The sequence below is a fragment of the Leucopleurus acutus genome (genome assembly GCF_964270905.1).
Source record: "Leucopleurus acutus genome assembly, chromosome: 17".
Lineage (NCBI taxonomy): Eukaryota > Metazoa > Chordata > Mammalia > Artiodactyla > Delphinidae > Leucopleurus > Leucopleurus acutus.
The window spans coordinates 83,005,442-83,014,872 of record NC_139159.1 but is presented as its reverse complement, the minus strand read 5'-3'; positions in this window follow the sequence as shown (position 1 = coordinate 83,014,872).

The window sequence follows — 9,431 nt, the reverse complement described above, 5'->3', positions numbered from 1 at the left end:
TCTTGCTTTAGACACAACACTGTATTTTTCCAAGCTGGTAACTGCAGTTCTGGAACAGAAACTCTGCAACAAAGAGAAGAGCACCAACAACCCTTCTAAGGCTGGAGAGAAACAAGACCATGAACGTTAGATTAAACGAGTGTTTGGGAGGAACACAGCCATGAGGTCTTTGAGTGCTGAGTTATGAAGGGGCAGATGGGCAGGGAAGGGGTGGGGAAGGCATGGGAACATGGCCCCCTTCCCTTCCCTGCTCACGTATCCCATCTGGACATCTAACGAGTCTCAGGCTGGACATGACCAAACAGAGCACTTATTTCCCAGAAACCCACCCCCCACAACCTCACTGTTCCCAGTTTTCCTCATCTCAGTAGATGGCATCATCGTTTACTCAGTTGCTAACCGAGGAATTCTTTTTTTCTTTAATTAATTAATTTATTTATTTTTGGCTGCGTTGGGTCTTTGTTGCTGTGCGCGGGCTTTCTCTAGTTGCGGCGAGCGGGGGCTACTCTTCGTTGCGGTGCATGGGCTTCTCACTGAAGTGGCTTCTCTTGTGGTGGAGCACAGGCTCTAAGCGCGTGGGCTTCAGTAGTTTTGGAATGTAGGCTCAGTAGTTGTGGTGCATGGGCTTCATTGCTCTGCGGTATGTGGGATCTTCCCGGACCAGGGCTCGAACCCGTGTCCCCTGCATTGGCAGGTGGATTCTTAACCACTGCGCCACCAGGGAAGTCCCAACCAAGGAATTCTTATTCCTCTGCCAGAGGCCAGCATCTCCACACCTGCGTCCAGTAGGACTCATGTGTACCGTGGACCAACGACTGCCGCGTGGTCCCCAAACTGGGGTTTTCCCCGCCCTTTACTTGCTCCTTCTCCACTTCTTGTATTTGGGACCAGACAACGTGCTTTTGGAGTTACAGGCTGTGGGAGCCACATGTGACCCTCATGGAAGGTACCTCCCATCACTTGGAGCCTGGATTCTGAGCTGGATGAAACTCGCTCCCACCCTCACCCCGGCCCTCCCCTGGGTCCATCCTCCACAGAGCAGCCAGTGAACCCCCATCACATCTCTGCCCAAATCCCCACTGGCTCCCCTCACACTGCTGCCCCTGTGCTTCCCCCCCCCCCCCCACAGCCATCCTTAGGTTTGCCACACATGCCTTCCTGCCTCAGCGCCTGGGTGCTCCTAGAAACAGGTCCTGAGAGGAGGTGTTGGTGGTGCTGGCCCCTCACTCATTCAGAGCTCTGCTCTGAGGGCCCTTCTCAGGCAGTCCTCCCTGACCCCACTCCCTGGTTCCCTTACCCGGCTCCCATTCTCCTTGTGGCACTTAACTGGAGCCAACTCATCCACTGAAGGCCAAAAGCCCAGGGAACAATCAACTACGATCTTGCCTGCATTGTCTAAAAAATCTGACATTCTCTGTCTCTAATCCCATCTAAAAGAATTCCAACTTCACCACGAGTTCAAACAGGAATCAGTCGGTTCCAGTGGTAGGTGCTTGCAGAAGCATCACCAGCATGGCTCTTGTCTCATTGGTTAAGAACCTTCATCTATTGCTTTTCTGTATTATTTCTGAGTTTTGTTGACCTGCCTCTTCCCTCAGTGCTAACTAGTGCAATTCCAGGATAAAGCCTTGACAAGCTTCAGGCTCTTTATCTGCTAGCAAAAGAAATCCTCCACAAGATTAGGAGAAAACACTTCCAAAGAAAGCAGATCATGTTCTGAGTCCTCAAGTCATCCCTGAGAAGACCTCCCATGACCTGTGCTGGTCACCCGATCTACTGGGAGGTCCATCTCCTGACAGGCTGTCTCACCCTAAAACGTGGTGCTCTGGGTGATAATGTCCCAAGTGACATACGTTTTGAGGTACAAATGCTTTGAATTCCCTTTAAGTTAAAGGGGGTACTTGGGCTTTCACCCACTCTCCCATGCACAGAGGCAACGTATAAAATGACTGGACAGGTTTCCCAACTTGACGAGAGTTTGAGAGTCTGGTTTCTTCTAAATGAAAATGCTTAGATACACCTGACTTGGATTCAGGTAAACGTCATTCTCTGAAGGCTCTATTGGAGGTAGCTTCCGGGAGGTAGCATCAGGTGAGAGCCAGAACTGAGGGTGATGGAAGGCCATCTAGGCTGAGGGAAGCATGCACAAATATGGGAGCATCTCTGCCGGGGAGGTAGGCGGAACCAGGGCAGACGATCACGGCCCCAGTCAGCCAGGCTGGAGTTTGAGCTCAGGTGTAGGAAACAGATGAGAACCAAGAACCAACAGGAAAGTGCTATCAGCCCTCTGGCCCACGGCTCCCCAGGGAAGGCGCAAACTCAGCTTGGCTCTGTGCTGGCCCACTTGATGGAGAGGGGTGGTCCTTGAACCCACTGAGCCCGACAGCTGCCGGCTGTGCTCCAAAAACTGTGCCCCCACCAGGACTCCCGTCACTCCCGTGTGGCTTGTCACTGACGTGGCAGTCTCCCGACGAGCCGAGGGCTCTTCAGGGCAAGGATCGTGTCTTTTTCATCCTTGAATCCCTAGTTACTTGGCTGTAGCCTGCACATACTGCTGCTCAGGAAACATTCTAGATAATCGTCTTGTCTGCCTAACTCAAGCTGGCAGGTGCTTAATGGCAGAGACTGGACGTACTCACTTCTCTAAGTCCCGTGCACACCAAGGAATAAAATATTTAGTTATTAAAAGCGGCGTAGACCTGAGGTCATTGTCTTGGTCTTTTCGTTTCACAGGCCTGTAGGCCTGATGACTGCTACAGCCACGCAGAAAACTCAATCCACCTTGCCAGAGCAGACGAGAACCCTGGCCTAAAGGCCGGGGTGCTGGTACCTGCTGTGCGACTCCAGTGTAGCTCCTTCACTCTCTGTGCCAGGCCTCTTGTAACATGAAGCTTTGGGTATCCCCCTGCAGCAGGATACTCCGTGGTAACCTCACTTGTCCTCAGAAGCCGGGGTCTAAGGGAGAGACTGGATTACTAGTGGTGGGAGATCCAAGGGCAAACGTGCACCCAAGCAGTGTGTGGGCCCGCAGCGGTGTCGAAGCCAAGGAGAGGGCGTCGCCTGACAGAGCCTCGCCAGCCTTGGGCCCGGGGACTCCACCTCGATCCGCACGGAGCTGGTCTTCGAGCCTCGCCCTCCTCCCCGTGGCGCCCAGGAGCCTAGAAAAGAGTGCCGTTGCTCTGGGCAGGGGGCCCACGCGACGCCAGAGGGACGCAGTGAATTCCTGCATGGAGGCTGGGGCGGGCGCGCCCCTCGCAGGGTCCCCGGGCCGGGAGGGACGCCTCGTCCCCGAGCCCCGCCGCTCCCCAGCTGCCCAGCGCCGAGAAGCTGCACAGCCGAGCAACCCCGCCCATGCGCCGGCCGGAAGGGCCCGCCTCTGGCCCCGTCCCTTCCGGCGTCGCTCTAGGAGGCGAGGGCCCGGGCCTCTCTGTGGTGCTCCCGGGAGGGCTCCGCCCCTCAGCTGGTTTCCCATTTCAGGCGATCCCCGCTGGCCCGCCCGCCCGCTCGCCTTCAGTGCCCGCAGGAAGAGCCCGCTCCCCGCCGGCCGTTTCCGGTGCCGCTCTAGGTGGCGAGGCCCCAGCATCTCGGTGGTGCACCACGGTGGACTCCACCCCCGAGCCACCTCCTCCCACTCCGCTGGGGTCCCACACGCCCCCTCACGCAGCCCCCCCCCCCATTAGCTGCACCTCAGTCACCTCTGCGCCCGTTCCCTTACTCTTGTGCCCCCTTCCTCCTGTACTCCATCACTCACTTCAGCCCCCCTCGCTCCCCCCGCACCCCCTTCCTTCTTCTTCTGGCTCCCCCCACTCCCCCCAGCCCCCTCCCTCACTCGTGCCCTCCCCGCCAGCCACCTGTTTGAGTTCCTTAGAGGCAGCAGGCACGCTGTGGCATGCGTTCAGTTGCACTGGCCACTCCCTCTGCCTGGGACACTTGTCCCCAGCTGTCTGGTTGGCTAACTCCCACTTCCATCTACTGAGAGCTCACCTCCTAGAGGGGACCCCTGACCACTGACTACCCTGTGTGTATTAGTTTCCTGGTTATCACAAGGTTAGCAGCTTAAAACAATACGTGTTTGTTATATCACAGTTCCTGTGGGACAAGAGTCCAACGAGTCTTAGGTGGTCCTCTGCTCAGTCTGGCAAGGCTGCGGTCATGGTGTCCGCGGGCTGTGTTTTCAGCTGGAGGCGAGACTGTGGAAGGATCTGCTTCCACACTCATGTGGTTGTTAGCAGGCTTCCTTTCCTGGTGGCTGTGTGACTGAGGGCCAGCTTTTTCTGGGCTGTTGGGAGGCTGCCCACAGTTCCCTGCCATGTGGCCCTCTTCATGCTCCTTCAGAGTCAGTGGAGAGCCTCTGGCCCGGGTCTGCTGGGGTGGAGTCTCATATGACCTAACGGTAGGAGCAGCCTTCTGTCAGCTCTGCTGTAGTCTGCTGGCTAGGAGCACGTCCTGGGTGCTGCCTGCACTGTTGGGGGTCACATTCTGTAATACCACAGCATTCTGCCTCTTTCTCCACCTTCTGGCCCTCACCCTTCTCTGCATTTTTTTTCATAGCAGTTTCCACTTTCTAACATACTATGTAATTTCCTTATTATTGTGTTTATTATGTTCATCTTCCCTTCCCACGCCAGAAAATCAAGTCTTTGGGGGCGCACGGTTTTGCTTTTCCTGGTGGGGTCTCATTATGTGTGGTGCAACGAATGGGCACTTGACCCTTATGCCACCTAGATACAGCCTTCTCCCACGTATCTCTGTTTCTAGCCCCTGCTGTCCAGCTCTCTCCTGGACTTCACCCTTGCAGGAGCTTTAGATACCTCGATTTCAAAATATTCAAGACCAAACTCAACTCTGCTTCCTTCTTTGTTGCTACTGTCAACTTCAGTAATATAATAATAGCCAGGTATTTTACCAGCAAAAGCAAGTTTATGTGGGAGTAGCCAGAGGAATTGCAATTCAGGAAATGCAAGCTATGGTGGACCATAGGCAAATCTAGAAGGAAGGAAAAGGGGGGAGTTGGGAGGGGCTGGTCCCACAGCACAAGGGATGGGATGCTGGTCCCACACACGCTGGGCGTGAGAGCTCCCCCTACAGGCTTGAGAAGTCCCCTTCCCTTGGCCCTCCAGCGACCTGCTGGCCACCCTCTCGCCACCACTTGCCCTTCCATGAGACCCTAGCAAGTAGTGCACGTTTCTGCAAGGCCTGGGCTTCAGGCCCTGAGCTCCCCTGCACCTGACATACCCTCCCGCCTTCCTGCACCCGACTGACCTGTCCTCCAAGACTCTGCTCAGTTCAGTCCTCAGTGTGTGCTTCTGTCCTACCTTTGCAACTTTATGTGGAGTTGTTCTGCTTGTGCGTCTGTCTCTACACATTACATACTACCTATGACTCGGATCAGCACCTGCCTTATTCACCTGTGTATCCCCAGGACCCCAAACACGGCCCAGCCCAGAACTGGTGCAGAATCAATATTATTGAGTGACTGATGGCTGGACAGAGAGAATGCGACTGAGAAGAAGCAGCACAGCAGAAAGAAAGGTGTTCTCCTGTCTCTGAGGAGAGACACAGAGCTTGGCCTCCTGGTGGCCCTGGTGGCTCCCTCCAGCCCCCCTTTGGTGGCCGAGTTGGTCCACCAGGAGCTCCAGGTGATGCCAACAGCATTGGTGTGTAAGGTCTGGTCAGAGGCCATTTCCCCGGCCAGGGAGCCCTGCTGTCACCGAGACCTGTCCCCCGCCCCCCACCAGCTACCCTATAAATATGTACAGCAACATTGGGGGACGAGTGAGGAAGGGGGTCCTCCTTCCATGAGGGCAGCCTCTGTGAGGAGAGCTGGGGGACTTGGAGGCTCTTCTGGAACATCCTTTGCTCCAGGCCCCTGCCAGGTGCTCAGAATGCTCACCTTCCAGAATAGCGGCTTCCTTCTCGGTGGGGCGCTGTAGCCCGGGCACCTACATGTGTTCTGATGTGGGGATCATGGGTGGGGGGCCAACAGGGAGAAGAGAATTCTAGGACACGAAATGGCACATGGGAGGCAAGCTTGGCTCAGCAGGAAAGAGCTGTGCTCACCTAGATTGAATGTTACCCTAACTTGTACTGTCGCTGATACACAATCAGGGAGATTTCCCGCCTCCTTCTCTCCCACCTCCTCATATTTTAGAAGTTACATTATTTCTACTTGGTCAGAAAATACATATAAAGTACATTCTTCCACTCACTTTTTTTTTTTGGCCACGCCACGCGGCTTGCGGGATCTTAGTTCCCCAATTGGGGATTGAACCCAGGCCACAGCAGTGGAAGCGTGGAGCCTTAACCAGTGGATGGCCAGGGAAGTCCCACCACTCACTTTTTTTTTATGTTAGATCCAAGGTCAGGGCATTAAATGATCACACCATCCATCTTTTTTGCTGAAGTTCCTGTCATCTCTTGGTTGGATGAAGCTTCTGGTACATCCCTCATGTTGGGCTCAAAGGTACAGGATCCCTTTGAGGTAAGATCACAGTGTGAGTGGCTACACAACCCTTGGTTCACAGTTTCCTTTCTTGTCTTTTTTGAAACTTCTGCTCCATTGTCGCTTTGCTTACTGTTGTGGATTTTGAGAAATTTGATGCTGGTCTCATTCTTCTGCTCCTGGAAAGTATTTGACCTTTTTGCCTGGGAACCTTGACCTTTTCTTTATCGTCAAAATCTCATAGTTTTTCTAGGCGGTCTCAGACTTGGTCATCGTGGCTTATGTTTTTCCTGGTACCTCGTGATCCCTTTCAAGATGTAGATTTAGGTTTTCTTTTATTTCCAGAAACTTTTCTTGGATTATAGTTTTAAGTCTTAGTTCTGTTCCATTGTTTTATTTTCTTCAGGAATTCCAGTTTTCCATACATTATCTCTTCCATTTTGATCACTTTCTCTCTAGCACTTCTTACTTCTTCATTTTTAAATTCTCTTTGTATTTTCCTGCCTTCCTTATTCATTTCATTCAAATCTGTTCTTCCTTGTGCATCTTGTCATTCAGTCTTCATTTCTGATTGGTTATTGATTTTTCTTCTGTGGTTTCCTGAGTTCCCTTATTTCTTCCTGCTTTTTGTTCATTTCTGTTCTGATTCAAGTTTTTTTCCCCCTTTGTTTCCATATCTCCAAATACTTGCAGCTATTTGATTCAGTTTGGAGTTACAGTTTCCTTCTATTTTGCTATTGGTTATTTTGGGAATTTTCATGAGCTGAATTTTGATCCCCATTTTCTCTCCCTTTGTGTAGTGGTTTTAGAGAGATGGTGAGCTCACCCCTGCATTTCTGCGTACAGAGGTATGGGCTGTTTTACAAGATTCCTAGCCCAAGAGGGACCTCTTGTGTCAATGTAAAGAAAAGCATAGTTTCGTGACCTGGTGGCTTTTGTTTGTGGAAGAGGGGCGTCAGTGGGGCAAGGGCGTGTGATGTTTGATTTTTGAAAACTTTCTTTTGTCTCACAGGATCTTAAATTCCCCCTCTTGCTTCTTGTTTTACAGGTAACTCAAGGTTCGGATGTTTTCTGTCTTATAGTTATGCCTAGGGCATGAGTTTTCTGTCGTTTTATTTGTTCTTGATTGATATTTTGAAGGAAATGTTAGAAGATTCAGATTTATGCTGCTGCTATTACTTCAACTATGCGGAATTTCCTCAATACATATTTTTGAATGAACAATAATAGCTGATGTTTACTAAGGGTTTATTGAATGTTCTAAGCATTTTACATGTGTTATCTCATCTAATCCTCACAGCAACCCAATGATTTAGGTACTATAACATCTCCATGACATGGCTGAATAAATTGGGGAACAGAGAAGTCAGACGGTTTTCCAGAGTTCGTAGAGCTAGTGCGTGCAGAGCCAAGCTTCTGACTCCAGCGCTTGTATTCTTAATCATCATACCACACACACACACACACACACACACACGCGCGCGCGCGCACAATGACTGTCCTCAAGATATTGTTAAGTAAAAAGAAAGCAAGTTTTATTATAAAAGCAAACAATGGCTAAAACAAAACCTATATGCATGTATTTGTTTCTATATGTCCATATGAGAACGGAGAAATGTATGGAAGCCCACAGGCCAGACGAGGGGCCAGCAAACTTTTTCTGTGGAGGGCCATCTAGTAAATATTTGAGGCTTTTCAGGCCAGATGGCTTCTGGTGTAGCTGTTCAGTTTTGCCCTGGAAGTGTGAAATTAGCCATAGACAAAATGTAAACAGATAAGGTGGCTGTGTTTCACTGCATCTTCATTTACAGAAACAGGTAGCTGGCCGGACTTGGCCTGCAGGATGTAGTTTGCTTCTCTATTAACTTTGGCTACCAGATGGGGTATATGGAGATGAGGCAAAAGGAGAGGGAAGGTGAATGGAGAAATAAAGTTGTGCCGAAGTGGAAAAAAGACACACGATAATATTAAAATAGAGATGCAGAATTAACTGTGACTATTCAAAACTTAAGTAAGCATATGGATGCATGAAAACGTAATTTGATTAAGCAATGGGGTTGTGGACATATTTTGTGTTAGATTTCTGTTGTTATTTTAATACTGCTGTGAAATTTAATGAACAGAAACATCATTTAAAATGGAGTCAGGAGGCCAGAAGGGGGAGCTCTCACATCCTGTCACTCCACGTCAGCTGCAGACCCAGCAGGAGACGGTTACCGCTTACTACCCAGCAGGAGGAAGGAAGATTTTCTCCCCACGGGGCAACAGCTCAGCCAGTGAAAAACCACTAAACTTCAAACTCCCAGTTTCCTCCAATGGACTCTGTTTAGAACAGCCCCTTCCAACTCCCCTTCTCCTCTATAAAAGAGTTTCCTCTCTTTGTTCTCCAGACTTGCCTGTGGTTCCCCATGGATTGCAGGTCCCAAATCGCAATTCGTTGCTGTTCCCAAGTCAACTCATTTTGCTCGTAAAATAACTGGCTATTTTATTGTTTTAAGTCAACACTGCTTGTTCAGTGAGTAAATAAAAATAACTATTTGGCAACTTAAAATTTGGGATCGTTCATATAAAAATCTGGATTTCTGGGTAAATCTGTATGTTCTGATCTGAAAAAATGAATTATAAATAGTTAATATTCATAATTAATTGAAAATTTCCACAACACATTTACTATTAATTGAAAAAAACCCAAGCCACAAGGTAATATGTTTAGTAAAATTCTATTTGTGTGAAAGAAACACACACATGCATCTGTGCGTATGCACACGTACACACACATATACATAGAAAATCCTTGGAAGGGTGAATGTTAAATCTGAGAGTGGCCACCTCTGGTGAGGATAGGGGCAGGACGAGGGCTTTTTACTTTTTGCTCTTATGTATTTCTCTACTGTTTGTATTTCAGTGAATGTATGTTGATTTTATACGTCAGACCTGAAACTGGAAACCTCTGTGTTGCTTTTATAAGTAAGCTAACCCCTCTCCTTTC